Genomic DNA, 23,901 nt, shown 5'->3' with positions numbered 1-23,901 from the left:
TTACCTTTCCTTGCAAAAGGTAAAATTCTAAAGTAATTTACTATTTAAATGTATATCTAAGAACCCTTATATTTAAGGGAAAAGCTATGGATTGAGAGCTCGTCTCCTTAGTTTCATATCAAAGTCTATGCTCCTCTCAAACATTAAACTAGAACTGAGTTCATTAGTCATTCTCTTTGTCTTTCTCCTGAGGTTGTTATTTTTGGTCTCAATGTTAAATGAGACAAAACACTAACAATTTGACTTCCCTCTCTCTTCACAATAGCGATGGTTGTGTCCTTAAAACTGAATGCCACATGGCTGACACAGTGTCGTTAGCAGACTTTACACCTTGGTTCTGTTTGCTTTGGAAAGACCAAATGGAAAATAAAGTCTGTGCATCACTCAAGCTGTTATGCTTCATTCTTCTTGGAAAAAAAAAGAAGGTGATGACTGATTTATCCAAACTTGGTTAAGACATCTGGTCTATTTTATATCCTTCTCACAATCAAGAGGCACAGTTTTATGGCCAAAAAAAGGGATTACCATACATTGAGCATTGTAATAAGCAATACAATAGCAGGAGAGGACATTAGAAAATCTCTATTTATAGGCAAGACACTATTATTAGCAGGATTTTTTAATGCCAAGATTGTGAAGAGTGAGTGTCTATAACCTGAAGACTCAGTTGTACAACCGACACTCTGATTTGGTTCTTAAGTATGTTATTAGACACTAGCAAATAACTCGTTTGAAAGTTGGTTATTTTGAAGATGAAAATGATACATTCAACCCATGCAAATTCTACCACCACCAGCCCAGCAGAGTGGGACCAGCAGGGTGAGCCAGGAACGGTACCCTATCAGCAGAGGACCCACGTCCTGTGTGCTGGTCCGTCTCTTGCTAGGAGTAGACATCGAGTACAGAAAAGTGGATCACGTCAGGGATCTAGTGTTTTTCTTCCATGCAGAGGCAAGAACCACCTCCTATCTACAAATGACAATGAAGAGAAAAGGCACTTCAACAATGAATTTCTTTTCATAGTTGCGTAGCCCTACTCCTTAGAGGACTTTCTTGCTTTCAACATGAAAAGAACCATATAATCCAAAGGTTTCAGCCGAAAGGGTCTTCAGAGGTTACCTATTCCCAGCACTTTACGGAGAGTATGTTGCTATCCAGACAACTGACTTGCCTAGGGCCACACAGCTAATATGTGCTCACACTTGAATTACTTCTAATTTCATAGGTTGGGTGATTTTAATTAAATTGTTGACAACGTCACTTTCTCTAAATAATTGTTTATTGATCCAGGAGATTAACTGAACTCCTGTGATTGGGCTTCTTAGGGGATGTGCAGTCAAGTGGGTTTAAAGCCAGTCAGCTGAAACACCCTGTGCAGACCATGTTCCACACTTAACAAGTAGCCCCATCACCCAGGCAGATGACCTCTTACTTTATAACCATGGTTTTCCTGTCTTCCAGGTCCTGCTCACAAAGAGCGACAAATGAGACTACACCTGGGAAAATAACATGACCCCTTTATTCTATAAACCATGGGTGAGTAGGATCATCTTTCATCAGGGAGGATGACGTGTTATGAACTAAGTCACTGTTTTGGGTCGAATTGGGTTCCTTAAGATATACTGAAGTCCTTCCCCCTAGTACTTGTGAATGTGACCTTATCTGCAAATAGATGACTTAACGTGAAGATGATCAAGTTAAGGCGAGGTGGTAAGAGTAGGCCCGAATCCAATCACTGGTGTCTTTACAAAAAAGGGAAATTTGGCCAAGCTCGGTGGCTAACACCTGTAATCCCAGCACTTTGGGAGGCCGAGGCAGGTGGATCGTGAGGTCAGGAGTTTGAGACCAGCCTGGCTAACACAGTGAAACCCCATCTCTACTAAAAAAAAAAAAAAGAAAAATTAGCCAGGTGTGGTGGCAAGCATCTGTAATCCCAGCTACTCAGGAGGCTGAAGCAGGAGAATCGCTTGAACCTGGGAGGCAGAGGTTGCAGTGAGCCAAAATCATGCCACTACACTCCAGCCTGGGCGACAAAGTGAGATTCTGTCTCAAAAAAAAAAGGGGGGGGGGGTGGAGGGGGCAGGAATTTGGATACAGACACTCTCAGAGAGAGTGCGTGTGAAGATTGGACCATCGCTTCTTCCAGCCAAGGAACACCCACGAAGGCCAGCAAACCACCAGCAGCTGGGGGGAGAAGCCTGGACCTATCCTCCCTCGCTGCCCTTAAGAACCAAGCCTGCTAACACCTTGATCTCAGACTTCCAGCCTGCAGAACTGGCAGACAAGAAATTTCTGTTGTTTAACCAACCCAGTGTATGGTACTTTGTTTGGCAGTCCTAGCAAACTAATCCTGTTGCCACATCTGAAAAGGAGGGGCTTGAACTGATGGATCTTACCAGTCCTTGCAGCTGGTCTAAGTGGAACTGTCCATGGATCCGTGCAGGAGTGGGCTGCACAGGGGCTCTGAGCCCACTCCTGACCCTAAGAAACCTGACTGTGGTCATGGGAAGGAGGGGCCCCATCTCTCAGACAAGAAACCTACTCATTCAGCACCTATGATGGGGTAGGCACCAGGACACAGCCACGAGCAGGAAGACACAGTCCCTGCCAAGGAGGACCCAGAGTTTCCCAGGAAGATCAGCTCTATAAAGTGATTGCAAGTGTGATGTCTGCTGTGGAACAGAGGCTGTTTTGGGGAAATCAGTCTGTGGGCCAGGGGAGGCTTTCCTAGGCCAATGAGGTTTACAAAGAGACAGGGAATGGAGGCGAGGATTTAGCACCCAATAGACTAAGGAGGGGAGGGCACGGTGTGTGTGCTTTAGGCAGGGCCAGCACAGAGCTCACGGGGTCTGCCCTTTCTCTAAGGGTAGGGGCTGTCTAGACAGGCAGAAGGGGGAGAATGTCGGTCTGGCAACAGAAGGAGCAAGCGTGTCCTGTGGGATGTGGTGACAGCCAGTCACAGCTGACAGGAGCCCTGCTGCCCACCTAGGCCACCAGTGCTGAGGAGGCAGTGATCACAGCCGTGGCAGCAGAACACGTTTCAAAAGAAACCTACACTTCCAGACTCATGGCATGAGTCACTTCCAAACTTCAAAGATATATTTAAGGCTTCTGTTGGGCCTGATGGCTGTCTTTCTGTTTTCTACTTAAAAATGGAGTCTATCAGGCTGAAAAGAGAAATTATGAATAAGCATGTATTATTTAATCTAGACCACAAAGCTTGTTTTCCCTTCTAACACTTTTTGGTTGTTAGGTTTCTGTGACAGTGTGTTCTGTGAGTTTGCCTTGTTTGTTTGAAAACAGCAAAGAACAGTTTGATTTAAAAAAAAAAGTTTACATAGGCCAGGCACGTGGCTCACACCTGTAATCCCGGCACTTTGGGAGGCCAAGGTGGGCAGATCACCTGAGGTCGGGGGTTCAAGACCAGCCTGGTCAACATGGAGAAACCCTGTCTCTACTAAAAATGCAAAAATTAGCCGAGTGTGGTGGCACACATCTGTAGTCCCAGCTACTTGGGAGTCTAAGGCAGGAGAATCACTTGAACCCAGGAGGTTGAGGTTGCAATGAGCCGAGATCACGCCACTGCACTCCAGCCTGGGAGACAGAATGAGACTCCATCTAAAAAAAAAAAAAAAAAAAAAAAAATTTATGTAAAAGCAAAGATTGACAGAACACTAAATACCCATTCAGTTGGTTTCTGAAGAATGGAGACGCATCCTGCCAGGGCGAATATTGTGATTCTGTCTTTCCTCCTCCCTCCCTCATGACATCCCAGGAACACAGGCTTCTGGGTAGTTGGGTTTTCCACATCTAAGAGGAAGCAGCAGCACCAGGCTGTGGTGGCTGCCACACAGGGTACGAGTGTGTGGCCATTCAAAGGGGCATGCAGAGTGGACAGGTCCAGATTCAAGGGGACAAGGCTCATGATGTGGCTTCCCCCTCCCCACCCAGCACCCATGACAAGGAAGGTGGACGAGGAGCTCACAGACTCCATTGTGGGGCACGTGCTGTCTCCAGACTCCCACCCATCCTCCAGGTCTCAGGTGGAGACTGAGGGAACCCTTCCTGCTCCAGCCTGTCTGTGTCCACCTCCCTCTCTTACTGCCCCTGTGACTGGGCTCCTTCCTGACATCATGCAGTGCACCGTCTGTGATGATGCAGTTAATAGTTTACCAACTCTCTGTCCTGCTGGACTGTAATCTCCACAAGGTGGGGATAGTGTCCCTTTTGTTCACCGCCGTGTTCCCCAGTCCTTAACACAGTGCCTGACAACCACCGGGCCCTCAATGAAGCTGTGGTAACAGCTTCCTACATTCATTACTTGGTGGAAAAACTTCTGGAAAAATATTCCAAAAGAAGATGCCTATGAAGCACATGGTGGACAGAGACTGAATATTTTTTCATTTGGGTGGCAGACTCACATTAACCAACCTCAAAGAGAATAATGTATAACATCGGAATGCCACTTTGTTCATCTTACAGTGGGAATCATAGCTGAATACTCAAGCCAATATGGCCCACTCATTCTTTCCCTGTACATAGATCTACAAGGCAAGGCAAATTACAATCACAAGTTTATATAGTGAATGAGGAACCAAAATCAAATGCAAAATGGCATCATGCTAACATAGCCATGTGTACTTCTATCCATGACTGAGAAACATTTCCCCTGAGACCCAAAGAATCCAAACCAATTCACTGAGAAGGCCTCTCGGTCAGAGTGGGCATACAGGTGGGTTATCTTTGTGTGCGTGTGCTTTCCCAGGCCCTCCATGACTGCTCCCCACTTCTAACTGACACATAATCTTCCTATAATTGCTTAATCAGCCAGCCAGGACTTGCTGTCCTGGGAATATAACTTTGAGCATTTTTCTTCTCTTTTTTGCATTATTAATAAGAGCAGCTAATATTTATTGAGTATGTAGTATGTGCCAGGCATGGAGCAAACCTCTTTACATGCACTTTTTAAAAATCCTTGCAGCCACCCCAAAACATAGGGATTTTCATTATCCTCATTTTACCAATGAGGAAACTGAGGCTTGGCAATGTTAAATAACTTATTTTTGGTTGGTCATACAAAAAAACAAGGGATGGAGCCATATAATGCCAGTGATTTCCAAACTCATGAGGGAACTGGAGGCTTCTCCAGATTTTGTCCCATGTGGTGACTATGTGGAGGAAAGTGGAAGGATCCTCAGATTGTTCTCATTTGTCACCAGAGCACTTGATTTTCACCTTACGATGTGCCTGGCACAGACTATGGAACTTGAAAGCATTTGTCTCACACCATTCGTGTTCACGCCCAACTTCCTTAGGATAAAAGGGCACAAGGGTCTTAATGTCCTTGCCCAGAGTAAGTTGGTGTCAGCCAAAGATGTACTTATGCCAGCATTCTCTCTCCCAAGTCCCACACTTATCACACTAAAGGTACAGAAACTTCCTACCCTGTTTTTCAAGGGGGAGAATAAAATATCTTCAACAACATATCTCAAAATATCTCCAGAACAAAATAACTCAAGAACGCCACCACCAGTTCTGGCCAATTGATCCAATTCAATTCAACAAACATATTTTGAGCAGTGTAGCAGGGATGGCTAGCTGTCTCTCAAAATGCATTGTTCTGGCTGGGCACTGTGGCTCAGCCCTGTAATCCCAGCACTTTGGGAGGCTGAGGCGGGTGGATCACGAGGTCAGGAGTTCAAGACCAGCCTGGTCAACATAATGAAACCCCGTCTCTACTAAAAATGCAAAAAAAAATTAGCCGAGCATGGTGGCTGGTGCGTGTAATCCCAGCTACTCAGGAGGCTGAGGCAGGAGAATCACTTAAACCTGGGAGGTAGAGGTTGCAGTGAGCCAAAATCGTACCACCACACTCCAGCCCGGGCGACAGTGTGAGACTCCGCCTCAAAAATAAAAATAAAAAAGCGTTCTTCCCTTCTTTTTACTAAAAGGATTCTGACCTTTTCCCCTAATCGGTGCACATTTCCCAGTCTCTGTTGCAGCCACCTATGACCATGTTACTGTTCCAGCCACTGAACTGGAAGCAGGAGTGTCATGTGGTTCCTTCAGTAAGACTCATGAATAGAGAGAGGGTCCCCTTTCTCTCCCCTTTTCTTCCTTGCTGTCCTACAGTGTGGTTGAATGGCCGGAGATCTAGCAGCCCTCATGGACCATGAGGTGACCTTGGGAATGGCAGCCAATCACAGCAGAATGAAAAGATAAAAGGGGTGAGGTTTTCGCGCTGTAGGTCCACCATACCAGCCCTGGACAATATATTCACATTTTTTAATGAGAAGAAATATGTGTGTCTGTTTTTCATGCTGCTTTTGCTTGAAGCCAAAATTATCTGAGAGAAGCTCCTACTATGTGCCAAGCATCAGGCCAGAGACAAATCTCCCTCTACCTCCCCTAACCACAACACACACATAAACAAGAAAATACATCATTTGGATGTATAGGCAAAGCCTGATCTAATGAGGTAATCACAGACCACACCAATCACAAATATTTCTTCCATAGATGTTAGAGAAGTGCTTCAGAGGACCCCAAAATTCCGTTACAGGGTCTCAAATCTATGCCTATCTATGCCTTTATGAGAGGTTTTCTACCGCACAAAAGAAGGGTGATTATTTTCCCCAGAACCTATAAAGTGAGGTTCAGCTTCCCACTGCTTACTGCTTTTAAAATCCATTACACTGAAAAACAATGATCTCAAAACCAGTAGGAGTGTTTTTTTCTTCTCTATCTCACCTGCTAAAAAGTAAAGTTCTAGAAGCCTGCATACCTTTATTTTTACTTTACTTTTCCTCAGGAAGTCTCATAATAATAAGTGAAATTCCTGTGACTTTGATAAGATTTGAATTATGCTGTAAAAATAAAGCCTTTTGTAGTTTCCTGAAAGGTACTGGGCTCTGAAATTGTGAAAAAGACGCCTAGATACTGATGCCCAGGTTAAACTGGCCCATTTACCAGAATATAATGAAAGCCCTTTGCTGATGGATAACAGTGTACATTCCACAATTGAGAGACTAACAAACAGGTCAAATAGGCATTTGGATGAAAGAGACAAAATAGTTGCCTATATTGAAGAGTTTTTCTTTTAAAAGTTTTCTTTGGACAAGCAAAAGTCAAATAGACTTTTGAGCTACAGAGACTTGAGTGTTCAAATCAGCTATAGGAACATCACGGACCACCCAGGGCTCAGGGCGAGCCTAGAACTGCAGCCGGGACTGGCAAGTAAATTGGTTGGCTCTGTTTTTCCAGGCCTCACACCAGGCTCCCTGCCATCAGGGAGGTTCAGAGTTCACGACTCGCCTCACTGCCTGCCTCAGCTGGCTCCACACAGCGCACCTTGGGCCTGGGTATCATCCGACCTTTTAATGATTTCTAATTCAGCACACTTTAAAGTAGTTTTGTCTCTGGGTTACTGTTATTGGTTTGAGCCCTTTGTGAATAATCTGCCAGCATTAAATATCTCTTTTTTCTTTCATTTCCAAATGACTGGGGTGGAGGCTCAGGGTCCGGTGGTAGCAGTGGCTCGGAACTCAGCTGGAAGCCACTGTCTGTAGCTCTCCTTGGCCAGCCTCAGGTTACAAAACCACAGCTTATGCTGGAGAAAAATAACTAACCCACCAAGACAACCCTCAGAGAAGCAGCTGGAAGGAGAGAGCCACCAGGTAGAGATTCTAAAATCAGATGGGTTTGACTTGGCTGGCCCATGCCTCTAGCCACTCCTTCCTGCGGGAGAAGGAAATGGAAGAGGTGGGACTTTACCCTGTGAGGTCCCTCACTCCCCTCAGAGGACACAGCCCCAAAAATACGAGCCTCCCTTTGAGTGATTTGGAAGGAGTCAACACAGAGGGCTTATCATTAAACTTTAAGCCGCACCTACCTCTAGAATAGCTTGGGGTCAGCTCACTGCCTTCTGAAGCAGGCTTTGGAGTCTTCCCAGCTCCCTCTCTCATCAGGATGACCGTCAGTTTGGAGTGGAGAGAAGTTGAGGTTTATTCTTACTAAACAGGAAGACGGTCAGGGTTGAACTGTGCCCCCATCCAGCTTCGCCCTTGTTTCCCCAGCTCCACTCCTGAGCTGGATTCCTATGTTGAAGGCCAAGCCTCCGCTCCTAAGAATGTGACCTGATTTAGAAAAGAGTCATTGCCGATGTGATTGGCTAAGATGGGGTCATCTTGGAGTCGGGTAGGCCCCGAATCCAACTGGGCTGTGTCCTTAGAAAAGGGGAGATCGGGACACAGACCCAGGGAGAGCACCATTGTGAAGCCGAAGGCAGAGACAGGAGTGATGTTCCCCCAAGCAAGGAACGTCACAGATGGCCAGCAAACCCACAGAGCCGGGGGAGAGGCCTGGACAGAATCCCCCCAAGGGCCTCGGGAGGTGCCAACCCTACCGACACCTTGATCTCAGCCGTCCAGCCTCCAGACTGTCTGCTGTTCACACCGCACAGTCTGTGGTGCTTTGTTCCAGTATCCCGAAAAGTCTAATGTAGAAAGTAAGTCTGATGAGAGATCAGGCCAGTCAGAACCCAGAGTCCCCCAAGCCCCGCTCTCCACCCCCAGAGAGAAACTGAGGTCCCTGTTTCTCACAGACCCTAACCACATGTGGGCTATTGAATTCTGAGGATTCTCTCTCATCGTGCCCCTCTGTGGCAGAGTGAGGCAATCCCAGTGTCTGGGTGGCTCTTTAAGAGCTAATGGACTAGTGTAAAGGGCTGTGGGCCAGCTTTTGTTCTTGTTGCTGTTGTGTTTTTTGAGCCGAAGTCTCACTCTGTCACCCAGGCTAAAGTGCAGTGGCACAGTCTCAGCTCACTGCAGCCTCCGCCTCTCAGGTTCAAGTGATTCTCCAGCCTTTGCCTCTGAGTACTGGGATTACAGGCGCTCACCACCACGCCCAGCTAATTTTTGTATTTTTAATAGAGGCAGGGTTTTGCCCTGTTGACCAGGCTGGTCTCAAACTCCTGACCTCAGTTGATCTGTCTGCCTCAGCCTCCCAAAGTGCTGGGATTACAGGCACGAGCCACCGTGCCCGGCCCCCAGCGAAGGTTTTGCTACTTGCTGTTCAGCTCCATGGCTGTCTTCCTGGACCTTGCACACTGAGCAGATCATAGCTACACACTTCTCTCCAAGACACCCCTAAAAGCACACACCCCACAGAAATTCTCCGTCTCTGCCACCTGTAGATCCCTTCCAGCTGACATACCTTCCCTCTGAGAAGCTGGAGTTCCCCTCCATTCTGGAAGATGTATACCCACAGGTTATTTAAATCAACAACCTTGCCAACTCTGCCGGCTTCTCACTGAGCTCTTTCCCTCCTCAAAGAGACTGGACCAGGAAATTGACATCTCCCACCGTCGGGAATCAGTCAGTTGAGTAGGGCCCAAATCCAATAAAAACTGGCTTGCTCAAAATGGGTGGTATTGGTAACTATGGAAAAACAGAATTCTAAAGTTCGGGTTGGAAACAGCTGGAATTTTTCTCTAACCCCAAAGCACAGCCTCTCTGCACATTCAGTGTGTGTCAGAGAGTCAGCTGCTTCTGTGAGACTGTTTTTGTCATGTGTGAAACGGGACTGAAACAATCACTGAGAATCATGAAGGTGCCATGAGAGAGTGGCAACAGCTAACACTCACTGAACACCTTTTACTGTCACAACAACCCTCCGAGCTCAGTACTTCCACGCTCTGTGTTTTATCTAGAGGAAATTGCGTTGTGCAGAGCTTGGTCACTCGCCCACATTTGCATGATGAAGTGCTGGATCTAGGTTTCCGGCCCAAGCCCTGGCTCCAGAGTCCTCACCTCACCCCTCTGCATGAAATGAGCTCAGTACCTGCACCCGGTAGGCACCCATAATTGGTGACATTCATTTTAGTGTCATCCTCAGACCCTGCAATGACCAAAAGAAGGAAAGCCATCTAGTGAAAAAGCTTGCATTAAGAAAGCCCCCCAGAGACTGAAGACCACCACTGTCACGGCATCTGTCCACTGTGCTAACCAGTCCCAACAGTCCTGGGATCATGAATACTAGGACAGAAACGGAGGCTGCCAAGTCTCACCTAGAGAAGATCTGGAGTGGGCAACAGCTCTGCAGTGGGCTCTCACACCAACATAACTTGAAATAGCTCCTGGGATGAGCTTCCTCACATTTCTAATGAAATAGCTAACATTCCTGCTGACACAGATTAGTCCTTTGCTGTTACTTCCATTTGTTAGACAAATGTATTGAGCTCTGGGGCCAAGGTGGAAAGATTTTGGTTGTCAAAAGCAAATAGTAGGCCAGGCATGGTGGCCCACGTCTATAATCCCAACACTTGGGAGGCCGAGGCAGGAGAATCACTTGAGCCCAGCAGTTTGAGACCAGCCTAGGCTACATAATAAGACCTCATCTCTGCAAAAAATACAAAAAAAAAAAAATTAGTCTGACACAGTGGAGTGTACCTGTAGTCCCAGCTACTCAGGAGGCTGAGGCAGGAGGATCACTTGAGCCCACGAATTTGAGGCTGCAGTGACCTATGATCACACCACTGCACTCCAGCCTGAAAGGAACAAGACCCCATTGCAAAAAAAAAAAAAATCACCACACACACACACATAGACACACAAATAGTAATAATAGCTGACACTTGAAAGCCGTTCAAAATGTGCTGGCATCTTAAGTATCAAACACCTCTGCAAGGGAGATACTTTATCTATATCATATATATGGACGGGGGCACACAGTGAGGTAACTGAGCCGAGAAGATGAGACAGTCCCTGACACTGACCTCCACTCACTGCCAGGCTTTCCTTCTGTGAGAGGCTCTCTTTGAGGAGTCCATAACAGAGTCAGCGTGTCTCTGAGGAATTTCCTGTGTGGTCAAGGGAACAAGAAGCCCCAGGATCTCCTCCCTCTGGGCCTGTTCCCAATCTCAGATCTCCTTAGGAAGCCACCAGCAGCCAGAGTGGAGCCTGAGGCCAGGAAGCCAACCCCGTGGGCTGACTCTTCTGCTCTGGGGTGAGGGGAAAACAAATTATGTTCTCCTCTCTCTCTGAAGAGCTGACTTAGGCTTAAGGGACAGATAATAGGATGTAAAGTTAAGAGTAAGCCTCTACAGTCATTACTGGGACATCTTTGAGTGTTGTAGGACTTGGGCCTTCCAAGGGCCTCAGTAAAGGGTCCATATGCCCTGCTTGCTTGACCAGCAACTGTATTACCCATTCAGGGCAAAGCCTGTAGAAATAGATGGCATTTACCAGTCTCCGTGTTCGCTGTAGAGAACTCTCCGGGGAATTTCAAAGACCTTTGGAAAACTGCTTTGTTCTTCCATGTAAAAGAAGATGCCATCTGTCTAACATCTACCAGGAAAATGTTTTTTTGATCACTTAATGTTGAAATCTTATGTGATAATTATAAACTTACAGTAATACTTCACCAACCCTAATATTACTTAAAATATTTCTTTTCTTTTCTTTTTTGAGGCTGAGTTTCGCTCTTGTCACCCAGGATGGAGTGCAGTGGCATGATCTCGGCTCACTACAACCTCCGCCTCCCGGGTTCAATTGATTCTTCTGCCTCAGCCTCCCGAGCAGCTGGGATTACAGGCACCCACCACGACACCCAGTGAATTTTTGTATTTTCAGTAGAGACGGGGTTTTGCCATGTTGGCCAGGCTGATGTCAAACTCCTGACCTCAGGTGATCCACCCACCTCGGCCTCCCAAAGTGCTGGGATTACAGGCGTGAGCCACCACACCCGGCCTACTTAAAATATTTATTTTAACTTATTCTAGAGACCGGTTTATATACCAAATGTTATTACAACCTCAGGCATGTATTCTCTGAAATGTCAGGTAGCTTCAGATATGAATCATGCAGTTTAGTAAAAGCAATCACTGATCAGTCTTCACTATGTTAATGAAAAGTGTTGCTCCCATATTCATATTCATTAGTGTCACATGTGAACCATAGCTATGACATGAAATTGTAAATTCTGAGTTTTTATCATTTGAGTAATAGCAAAGCTGCTGAGTTTTTAAAGGTTGATTCATTTTAAATTACTTAACTGTCAGGATCTCTTCTTTCTCTAGACAAGTTTGGGGACCATCCATTCATTTGACAGCCAATTTCGTATACCTTCTGTAGGTAAGGCACTTTGTTGTGGTAAGTGACATTTATGTTAATGTCCCTGAAATACTATAAAAATTTGAAATACCTTCTCAAGGAAAAACAAAATTATGTTCCTTTCTGTTTTACTGTATTTCCACTGAGTATTGTTATTGTATGCATGATATTACAATATTAATTCATATATTATCAGGATATATAATTAACTGAAATACAATGTTCACCAATCATGTATAGAAAGAAGTCCATTCATAGAATGTTCCAGCAATCTTTGTTATTGATCTTTCTTCTGCTAGTTATTCAAATGCTTCTTTAAGTGAGTCAACCTAGAATAAAAGAATCCAATGGCAAAAGTTTGCACACTCTGCCAGTCAATCATCTGAAAAGCCACAACTCACTTTTTTACAAGCTGACTCTCTGGGCTGTTCAGTGTCTCTATGACTTGGCCAGTTAAGTCTTGCCTGCCAAACTTCTGTAGTATTTCCTTGTACTGGAGGAATCCTTCAGCCACGGTAATGCCCAGGTCTTGATTGTGTTTACAAGTTGCTAAGGGTGCTGTTTTGCTTTTCTGTTTTGTTGCTATTAAATGGTTCTAAGATACTAAATAAAGTAAATAGAAACGAAACACTTATTGCTGTGGGGTCAATGACAAGTAATGTAAACAATTACTTTGTTTACTTGGAATCTGACTTTAACATTTAAAATATATAAACTCCGGCCAAAAAGAAGGAAAATTATTTCACAGTATATTCTTGTGAAAGTATTATGCCATCAATTTTGAATTTACCAAATGAAATAAGGAAGTTTAATAGGCTTTAGTTAAGAAGCTGTAATAGTAGAAGCTTTGGGTGGATTTGCTTTTCATGTATAAGGTCAGAGTGACAGACCCCTTCTGAGGAACCAGATCTCCCAGGGTGGCACATCCAGGGACCACCCCCAACCATGTTCCCCACTTCCACACGTTTACACTGTGTGGCCTTTCCCCAACGGCTGTGGCCTCCCTAGCATCCAGGTCCTGTGTCACATCCCCTGAGGCTGCAAAGTGGCACCTGCCTCCAGTGCTGAGGGGAGCTAGAGAGCAAAGCCCTTACCTGCACCCCAAATATGGAGGCTCCAGTCCAGGCCCCACCTAAAGCCATTGGATATATTGACATAGAGATGACCCTAAATGTGCTGCAGGCCATCTGGGTCTCCCTGCTTGGGTGACATTGGCCTGTCAGACCTAAAGGAAATAAGATCTGTTTCTACGCTGACTGCTCACAATGTACTTAAGCACTGTATGTCGTGGCCTTACACAGCCACACCGTTATTCCCAACCTACAGATGTAGAAACAGAAACTTAGGTGAATACGCTGCACGGGATGACCCTGTGCAGGAGGTGTTCTGAACCACTGCGCAACACTGCCTCTCTCTCAGAAACCTTAGGGACTGGTGACCTGCTTCTCACTTATAAACCAGTAACATTGTGTCAGGGAGTGTGGAAGAGTGGACGCAGTGCTGAGTGAGTTACCAGGGGGCTTCTTGCCTGCACCGTCGGCACCTACACTAAGACTTCGAGCCTGCCTCCACATCCGCATCCTTACGTGAGAAAGGAGGACTCGGCGGGCCCGTTGCTCCTCCCAGCTCCAGCTTTCTATCAGCAGGCGTGGGAATGCCTGCATAGCAGTCAGAACAGCAGGTACCTTAACTGAAATGAAAGCAAACTTCCACTTGACCTGCTGAGAAAAAAGATCTCAAGTAATAGCTGACGTCCTGAGTGTGTTCACTTAGAATATCTCACCCAACTTCAGCGTCCCCAACAATCCTGGGGGTGGAGGTCCTGACCCTCACATCAAGAGGAACTCCCGAGGCGCTTGGATGCAGTCGCACCCCAGCAGGAGCTGGGTTCAAACGCAGACCGCCCCCTCCACAGCCCAAGCTCATGCCATGATGCCCTGAAGCTTTTCCTCTCAAGCTGTATTTTGCCCACTGCTAATATGCTTGTGGCTTGACAGTTACTAGTTCAACATGAAAAATCACAGTCTCAACAATATGAGAAATTAATATCCAAGTTAGAAACCACAGAGTCCTATCCTATTAAACTTCTCCTAGTTGGAGCCTGAGTCCCTAAATATGTCCCCACTCCATCTCATCTTCTCCAACCTCTTTTTACATTCTTTGCTCGTGGCCCTTCTCAGTCTCTGATAGTCATCCTTTACCAGACTGTCTGTCTCCACAGCCTCCTAACTGGTCTTCCTGCCCTCACGTGACCCACTCTCCTCGTCTCTGGAAAACCTAAGAAGGATCGTATTATTCCTCTGTTTATCACCCTCCAGGGGTTCCCCCAGGCCTTAAAGATCAAATCACGAGTCCTATACAGGGCCCACATGTACAGGCCATGAGGACATTTGTCCAAACTCCCCCTCAAAGCTATAATACCTTACAAATATCTGCAAAAATGCCTCACAGGAAAAATGGTTCACTCACCTTCCCCACAGCAAGCAAGATCCAAAGTTATTTAGCACAGGCCTTCCCTGCTTGCTTTACAATCTTTGGCATATTTTCCATACCATTAAGCAAGCTTCCACATTTAAATAAAAGTTAAAGAGATCCTCCCTTTTAACACCCTAATTATAAAAACTGAAATTTTCGTTATCATTCCCTATTTTAAAAAGGCAAGGAGAAAAACAAACACATATGTTTTACCTGTAACTTCCAAAATGTTTGCAGCAACTCCTCGGTTGCTTCCAGAATATCTTAACGAAGAGAGCCGGAGTTTGGAAGAGTGAAGAGGCTGATGTCGCTGTGAGCCTGGTGCTCAGATGCTGCCTACGAGTGAACCTTCCTCTTCGTGCTGGACCAAGGGAACGGCGATGTTTGCTGTGTCACCTGGATTATCAGCAGTGAGTACAAACACTTGACAGAACTCCCAAACCACACATTGGCAAAGAATAGAACTAGCCTGGAGTCGTGAGCGTTGCTATGCTGCTCATTCTGTGAAAACCTGGAGACAACAGCAAGCAAGTGAAATAGCAAACAAAATAACCTACTTTGTCCTTGTCTGAACCATTCGAAATTTTGTGGCATATTATGAGGCATGGAAACATAGGAGCTTTTTACCTTATTTTGAAATGGACCGTTTTCACTATTTGTCTGCAGACGTGTGTGTCTGTTTAGTTCTGGAAAAGTATGTGTTTGTTTAGTTCGACACCGTGAAGTGGAGGTCACGTCCCCATAAGGAGCAGGTTGGTTCAGTTCAACAAACATTTGCTCAGTGTGTGCTGTCTTTAGAATATGAACCTGAAACAAAGAAACAAAACGAAACTGATTTCCAAGAATTCTCAAGCCAGTTATCTTTTGTACAGTGACAACCATCAGTAAGCATGTATTCTCTCTACTTTTTATTCATTCTTCCGACAAACACACAAACATTTAGGCCAAGCGGGCACTGTGCAGTGCAGGTAGCCGAGGGAGGCTGGGGTCCGGGAGGGTGATACAGGTATCAAATCAATCAATTTCCTCATTGCCTTAATTGTGGTCACCAGGACCCTGGGTGAAGTCTCAAATTTAAAAAAAAAAAAAAAAAACAGTTTTATTGAGCCATAATGGATATACAGTAAGTCCTCACTTAATACTGTTGATAATTTCTTGGTAACTACAACTTTAAGCAAAACAACGTATAACAAAACCAATTTTCTCATAAGTTGATTGATACAAACAAGAATCAAGTTCCTGATGCATATGTTTGGTCACAAAAACCTCACCAAAATTCTAAATAAAGACTTCAACACTCCTAATATTAGCCATTGAAATAAATGTGAAATGTATATACATTTAAGAAAGAGTAATAAGAACAAGTAAAATATGTACCCAATTTTTGATAAATCAGTGGTCACAAGGGTTGTAATCGTGGTGGCTTAAATTAAGGAATAAATGTTTGCAAAGTGAAAATTGTCAGGAGCACCTCCTCCCACCTTGCAGCCTGAAAACCATCACAAATATGACGGGTTTCCAAAACCCTTTCACTCACATTGTTTATTGTCATGCATTTGTATGATTATCGAGATTTTACAATTTTTTTTATAATCAACTTTTATTCATTCATTCATTTTCCAACCCATAGCTTTTATTCATTGTTTCACTTATTTTCCAAGCCATAACGTTTTTTTTTTGTACTTTAGGTTCTGGGGTACATGTGCAGATCATGGAGGATTGTTACATAGGTACACACATGGCAAGGTGGTTTGCTGCCTCCATCCCCCTGTCACCTCTATCTGGCATTTCTACCCATGCTATCCCTCCCCAACATCCCCACCCCCGACTGTCCCTCCCCTACCATCCCAACACACCCCAGTGTGTGATGCTCCCCGCCCTATGTCCATGTGTTCTCATTGTTCAACACTCGCCTATGAGTGAGAACGTGGTGTTTGATTTTCTGGTCTTGTGTCAGTTTTCTGAGAATGATGGTTTCCAGATTCATCCATGTCCCTACAAAGGACACAAACTCAGCGTTTTTTATGGCTGCATAGTATTCCATGGTGTATATGTGCCACATTTTCCTTGTCCAGTCTATCATCAATGGATACCAAGCTGTAACTTTTATTCATTCATTCATTCATTCATTCATTTTCCAGACCACTGGTTCCAGTTCAGGGTCGCAGGTAGCTGAGTGTATCCTAGCAGCTCAGGGCACAAGGCAGGACCCACCAAATACCATCCCAGGCAGGGCACACTCACACACCCACACTTACGCACTGGGACCATGTCGACACGCCACGTCACCTGATGTGCACAGCTTTGGCTTGTGAGAGGAAACCAGAGGACCCAGAGAAAACCCCGACAGATGTGGAGGAAACATGCAAAATCCACACAGACAGTGGCCCTGGCTGGGAATACATTATTTTTTCCTCAGCAACATTATAACGAAATAGGTCCTTATTAGAGGACCTGCTATACGAGGAACCACAAATATTTACTCTATATAATTTGATGATGTCATATGCATACACAAAGAAACTATTGTCACAATCAAGGTAATAGACATACCCGACACCTCCCAAAGTCTCCTGTGTGTCTTTATTGTTTTGTTTGTTTTTGTGGTAAGAACACTTAACATGAGATCTACCATCTTAATAAATTTTAGAGTACAAAATTCCACACTGTTAACTGTAGCCACTGTGTTGTACAGCAGATCTCTAGAACATACTCATGTTGCTTAACTGAAACTTGATACACTTTGAACAGCATCTCTCCATTTCTCCTCCCCTTATCGCCTGGCAATCACCATTCTGCTCTCAGCTTCTGTGAGTTTGACTACTTTAGAAGCTGTCATGCAGTATTTTTCCCTCTGTGTCTGGTTTATTTCACTTAATGTAACGTCCTCTAGTTCATCCATGTCATTGCAAGAGCATGATTTCCTTCTTCTTAAAGGCTGAAAGTAGTCATGTATTTTATAGATAGATAGATCACATTTTCTTTATTCATTCATCCATTTGTGGACACGTCGGTTGTTTTCACTTCTTGGCTATCGTGAATAATGCTGCTGTGAACATGGGAATACCGGTATCTCTTCAAGATCCTAATTTCAGTTCCTTTGGATATATGCCGTGTAATAGGCTTGCTAGTTCTGTTTTTAATTTCTGTGGGTACACAAATATATATATATAAGATACATGAGATGTTTTGTATTTTTAATTATCTTAGGAATGTCTGCATTATTTTCCATAGCTGCTGTACCATTTTGCATTCCCACCAACGGTATACAAGGATTCTAGTCTCCCCACATCCCCACCAACACTTGCTGTCTTCTGGGTTTTTTTGTTTGTGTGTATGTTTTGTTTTTTCTTTTGAGATGGAGTTTCGCTCTTGTTGCCCAGGCTGGAGTCCAATGGCACAATCTCAGCTCACTGCAACCTCCATCTCCCAGGTTCAAGCAATTCTCCTGCCTCAGCCTCCCTAGTACCTAGGATTACAGGTGCCTGCCACCACACCCAGCTATTTTTTTGTATTTTTAGTAGAGATGGGGTTTCACTATGTGAAACCAGGCCAGGCTGGTCTAGAACTCCTGCTCTCAGGCGATCCACCCACCTCTGCCTCCCAGAGTGCTGGGATTACAGGAGTGGGGCACGGTGCCCAGCTCCTGTTTTGTTTACTTTTTTTATAGGCATCCCAGCACGAGTGAAACGGCATCTCATTGTGGTTTTGATGTGCATTTCTTTGAGGATCAGTGATGTTGAGCATCTTTCAGTGTACCTGCTGGCCATCTGTATGTCTTCTTTTAAGAAATGTCTGCTCGAATCCTTTTTTAAATCAAGGTATTTGGTTTTAGGCTCTCAAACTGTGGTCTCATTGATTTTAATGTTTAGAGCAAAAGTGCCATCTGCTTGGTTTTCTCCTCAATGCAGAAAATACCCTCTTTGTGAAGTGGAACACACAAAAAGTAAATTTCCTTCAAATATGATCTTAGAACCACAACTAGAGAGAAGAAAAAATTCTTTCTCCAGGAACCTCTGCCTTTTAAAACACCTACTGTTTCTTGACAAGTCAAGCAACAGGGGGCAGGATGGTGCGCTGGGAACATTTACGGCTGACCAGCTGGAAATCTGAGTCTGATCCCATTCTAGCTGGAAGTCTTTTCACCTCACCTGGCTATAGTTAACTTAACCTGCAAAGTAAAGAGCTGGACTGGATGGGCTTTCCTGCATCTAGCATTTTCTTTCACTCCATATTTTTGTGTACCCTTGAGGTCAGGAGTTCGAGATCAGCCTGGCCAACATGGTGAAACTCAGTCTCTACTAAAACTGTCCAAAAATTAGCCAGATACTGTGTTAGGTGCCTATAAAAGCAAACCTCACTAACCTGTTTAAGTCTACTGAAACTCCCAAAACTAAATACGAGAATTCTGTTCTAAGAGTTAACCTCAGTATGAAGTGCCAACAGACACGAATATGCTATCCAGGACTACAGTGAAGTTTCAGTATCTCTAAGAGCCACTTCACTCTCAAATGTGATCAAAGGCTGCCCAAGTGTCTGGATTTGATATTGGGTAGCAGAAGGTTGAGCAACAAGATTAATATATTTTAACCAAATATATTTGGAACCTTCCCACACACAGCCCCAACTCAAAGCCGCAAAGATAGCACTATCAAAAGTAATCATCCTTTCCCCCTACAACTTCTGCAACTTCAATTTTTCCACTTTGCTTTGGTGGCTCTGTTTTGCTCCCAGGTTTCCCAACCAAGTAACCTTTGAGTCACACTCAACTCCTCTCTCCCCTTTCCTTCCTGAATTTAATAAGCTACCAATAAGTCTGCCACGACCCACTCCAACAAAAGCCTTCCTTCGGCAACCACAGTGCAGACCTCTATTGTTACATGCCTGTCCCCCGGGGAATTCCAGCTGCAGGCGTTCCTTGGGGCCCCCGTGGAACACTGGAAAGGAACTATTGAAGCCTTTCACTGCCTGTTTTCCCGACTCCCATGGCCAGGGAGGGAGGGGGGAGGGAACCCACGGGCAAGTGCTTCCTACCAGTTCAGTGCCGCCAGGAACCGGGGCTTTCCCACAAGGCCGGGCCAGGTTCTAGGGAGAGAAGCGTCTGCATTCCGAGGCTCAGTCTGGGCTGGAGCCTGTCACCACCCTTCAAATCCCTTTGAAGCTGGGCAAAAATCCTGCCAACGCCAAGCTTGAGAGCTCCTCCGCTTAACCTGGGAGGGGCTGTTTCCTGCCTGCCTTTCACAGCCTCTCACAGGAGGGAGGTGCCGTCATAATCATTCTACAGGATTCTCACTTTAGACACCAAAATCGAAAAACGCAAGAAAAATAAGCTTTATACGAAATGACACATCAGATTGACCAAGACTTATTTAATGCTGAAAAATTATTCTACTAACTCAGAGACCGATTATCATAATATATACACTTATACACTTATACACATATACACTTATACACTTATATATACATATAAGCTATTTAGACTCCAGTTTCCCTTAAAGTCATGTTAAACATTCTCCGTTTCTTAAATTTCAGACTCTTCCCTACCTTCACTGTCCTTCTCTGAACACAGTCTAGGTCATTAATTTCTCTTGAAATATTATACCCAGGAGGAAATGCAGGATCCCCAATGGCACCTTACAGGTGAGGGTTTTGTCCCCACTTTGCAGCATTTTCATATATTGACCTGGGATAAATCCTTACTTCTTTTTCACATGTACTGCTCCCAAGTCAGAGTCTTCTGTTCTGGACTAAGGGAATTGGGTTTAAAAGCATTTTGTTTGTGTTTTTGTTTTTGAGGAGAATCAGAGAACAGTAGAATGAAAGAGTCTGTAGAAATTGCTGGTACATGTTTTCAAGTCATGGGTTATTTAGTTCATTCATGAGCCATGAAGTTAGTTTAAGTAGGTCACTGTTACGGACTAAATGCTTGTATCCGCCAACTTCCAAATTCATATGTTGAGGTCGTGATCCCCAATATGATGGCATTAAGACGTGAGGTCTTTGGGAGGTGATTGAGTCATGAGGGTGGAGCCCTCGTGAATGGTGTTGAGCTCCCTTGCCTCTTCTACCATGAAAGGACTGAGTGAGAAAGTGCTATATATGACCCAGGAAGCAGACCCTCGCCAGACACTAAATCTGCTGGTGTCTTGATCTTGGATTTCCCAACCTCTAGAGCTGTGAGAAATAGATATTTGTTGTTTAAGCCATCCAGTCTATGGTATGTTTGTTGTATCAGCCTGAACAGACTAAGACAGTTACCCCCAGCTGTTTCTTTAAAAATTAATAAAATAGGGCCAGGCGTGGTGGCTCAAGCCTGTAATCCCAGCACTTTGGGAGGCTGAGGTGAGTGGATCACAAGGTCAAGAGATTGAGACCATCCTAGTCAACATGGTGAAACCCCGTCTCTACCAAAAATACAAAAATTAGCTGGGCATGGTGGCGCATGCCTGTAATCCCAGCTACTCGGGAGGCTGAGGCAGGAGAATTGCCTGAACCCAGGAGGCAGAGGTTGCGGTGAGCCGAGATCGCGCCATTGCACTCCAGCCTGGGTATCAAGAGCGAAACTCCGTCTCAAAAAAAAAAAAAAAAAAAAATTAATAAAATACAGTAGAAAGTATCAGAGTGCATTGCACATATGAAAGACAAGTATTATTACATAAAACTTTTGTTTCAGATTGAGATACACAAGTACAGATTGTGTGTGTATAGATTATGATCATAATTGAGTTTTGGTCAAAAAAAACCACTGATCCAGTTCAACCAGGAAAGGCAGTGTTCTGTAATGGATAAGAATTTGTTTGAAATTTGGAGTCAATCCCTGGTTTCTCGTCTTGGATCTGACCCTTAAGAACTAACTACATGACCCCAGGAAGTTATTTTGCTTCCCTGAAACTCAGATCAGTTCCTCATCAATAAAACTGGATAGCAACAGCACTTTCCTCAAAGAGGTATTGAGGAGAAACACAATATTACTCACTTCCTTTTACTGAGCACATGCCGTGTGCCAGGAAACATGATGTGTCTTCACATGCACTATATTTCTGACCTTCACCACTGCAACCCTCTGCACTGTCACCCTTCAAATGAAGGAACTGAGGCAGTCTGGGCCACATGTGTGTACTTAGCCATTCCACTGCACTGGCTCGAAGTACACCACGTCTCTACAAAAACAAAGATGCCCTTGAAGTACTTAACATAATCAGTGCTAAGTATTTAGTATGGACACAGAGGAGCCTTCAAAATTTAGCACCACTCAAAGGGCAGGCTTCTGCAAGTTGAGGACTTCAAGCCAGAATGTAGATTGCTGCCCTGCTTTCTTCGGGGAAGTTTTGCTTATTTGGCTGTACGAAACAATGGGATGAAGTTTGTCATGATGTTCACCAGCACTCTAACCAGAGCTCCGTATCTTCTGAGAAACGCTGCGTCAGATAATATTGTAATAACCATCACAGGAACCATGATTATTGTTAGTATGGCCTGGGACAGATTCAGGTCTCCTTTCACCATCCAAAGCTGTTTTTACTACTCCATTGAAGAAATGCCAGTGCGCATGCTCCCGCTCACTTGCCCCCGGTCGATTTCGTCCTGCTGAAAGTTTTTAGAATCTTTACGGTATCATCTAAATGCGCCAACTCTCCCCTCCGACGTTGTGTCACCTGCACACCGGCTGAGTGTGTCTTCTGTGTGCATCAAGAGAGAGCCAAGGACAGGTCCGCTTTCCTTACGACAATCCGTGGCTCCCCTCCACGGCAGCGCACCTCGCCCGTACTGCGTCTGCCTCTCTGTCCTAAACCCTCGCCAACGCGCGCAGACTGACTTTCCGCCGCGGGAGCTGGAGAGGAAGCACTCGGCAACGAGCCGCTGTGCGGGCGCCATCGTGCGGCGCAGGCGCGTCAGCGCAGGTCGGGCCCGCGGAGGGAGCGGGCGAGCTCGGGGGCCGGCGCCGCTGCAGAGGCGGGGACGGGCGCGGGCGGAGCTCCCTGGGTCTGGAAGGCGAATGTGTTTTTGTTTTTTTTTCATAATGTCTCCAGGTAAAAATCAGACCGACCTTATTCACTACTTTGTTCACCACTGTGGATAAATAAATAAAACACTGCACCTGCTTCATTCATGGTCCAAAAAAAAAAAACTTTTTTTTAATGAGCACGGGTAAAGAGAATTTTTTTAAAAGATTTTCTTAACGATTCATCATTCTAAATTTGAAATGAAAATGCCCTTTTCTTCCAGTTACAATCCGGAAATTTTCTTTAAGAATTCCTTCATTTTAAATAGGACGCTAAAAATGGAGGCAAAGCGGGGCCGGCGAAGCGGCTTCCTTATCATCCTAAAGGACCGATACCGATGTCCTGTTACTCGGGCCCGCGTCTCCCACGCCGGGATCTCACCTCCTGCAGGCGGGGTGCGTTGCCTTCTGCAACGATGTAGATTTTTATTCCTCCTAGGATGCAAGGTAGCTACAGCCAAGGAGACGTTTCTAGCACACAACCAGGCACAAGTCTTCGATGTGAGTTAAAGAGTCACGACTTAAAAATCTGAGTTGCAGTGCAGAAATCAGGTATGTAGATGCAGGGCTTGTCGGTGATAAGGAAAAGAGGGAGCTGAAAGATGTGAGAAGCCGCAGTCACTCAAGACACTAACTTAGAACTCATGATCAGAAACAGCAAGTGTGAGAAAAACAGTAGCGTTACTAATTAGGTCAGCACACACGCATGAGTGACAGGTTCTAAGAATCAAAACAGCAGTGAGGCCTGAATCCTGCCCAGCAGTGTGCTGTGGGAAGGGCACAATCTGTCGATTTGAAAATGAGTGTCCCTCACACCCTTCTTGTGCAGTCTCTGAAAGAGGAGCAGGTGGAGGTGAGGTCTGGCAAGACTTCCCTGGGGTTGCCTCCTCTCAGGACAGAGGTCATGTTCTGACAGTTCTCTGTACTATCAATTTATAAATTCCAGAATTGGAGCATCTCAACCCTGCAGTGCCTCTGAAATTTTGATTTATGATTTTAATTCTTTCTTAACCTTGAAACGACCTTAGAGCTGATTTAATAGAGCACCTTAATTGTAAAGATGAGAAAAACACTGGAAGATAAGATGGACTGTCTTCATACACACCCCTCCTACTTCTTTTTTTTTTTAATTTACTTATTTTATTGTATTTAGATTTTGGGGTACATGTGAAGAAAATGCAAGATTGTTGCATAGGTACACACGTGGCAGTGTGATTTGCTGACTTCCTTCCCATCACCTATATCTGGCATTTCTTCCCATGCTATCTCTCCCCAACTCCCCACCCCCCGCTGTCCCTCCCCTATTTCCCC

At 44.9% G+C, this 23,901-nt stretch overlaps 1 protein-coding gene across 1 annotated transcript in view; it reads right to left on the bottom strand.

The window, feature by feature from the left end:
* The window catches only part of RP1 (RP1 axonemal microtubule associated), a 302,959-nt gene extending 283,206 nt beyond the window's left edge, over positions 1-19,753 (bottom strand). The window contains exons 1-3 of the mRNA XM_074386610.1: positions 19,620-19,753; positions 15,213-15,392; positions 14,799-15,096 (exon numbers count right to left, since the gene is read on the bottom strand). The gene's annotated coding sequence lies outside the window, so the exon portion shown is untranslated. The remainder of the gene's footprint in view (positions 1-14,798; positions 15,097-15,212; positions 15,393-19,619) is intronic.
* Between the last annotated feature and the right edge of the window lie 4,148 nt (positions 19,754-23,901).

This window comes from Saimiri boliviensis, chromosome 15 (assembly GCF_048565385.1).
Source record: "Saimiri boliviensis isolate mSaiBol1 chromosome 15, mSaiBol1.pri, whole genome shotgun sequence".
Lineage (NCBI taxonomy): Eukaryota > Metazoa > Chordata > Mammalia > Primates > Cebidae > Saimiri > Saimiri boliviensis.
The sequence above is the reverse complement of the archived record's forward strand: the minus strand, read 5'-3'. Positions and strand labels throughout refer to the sequence as shown.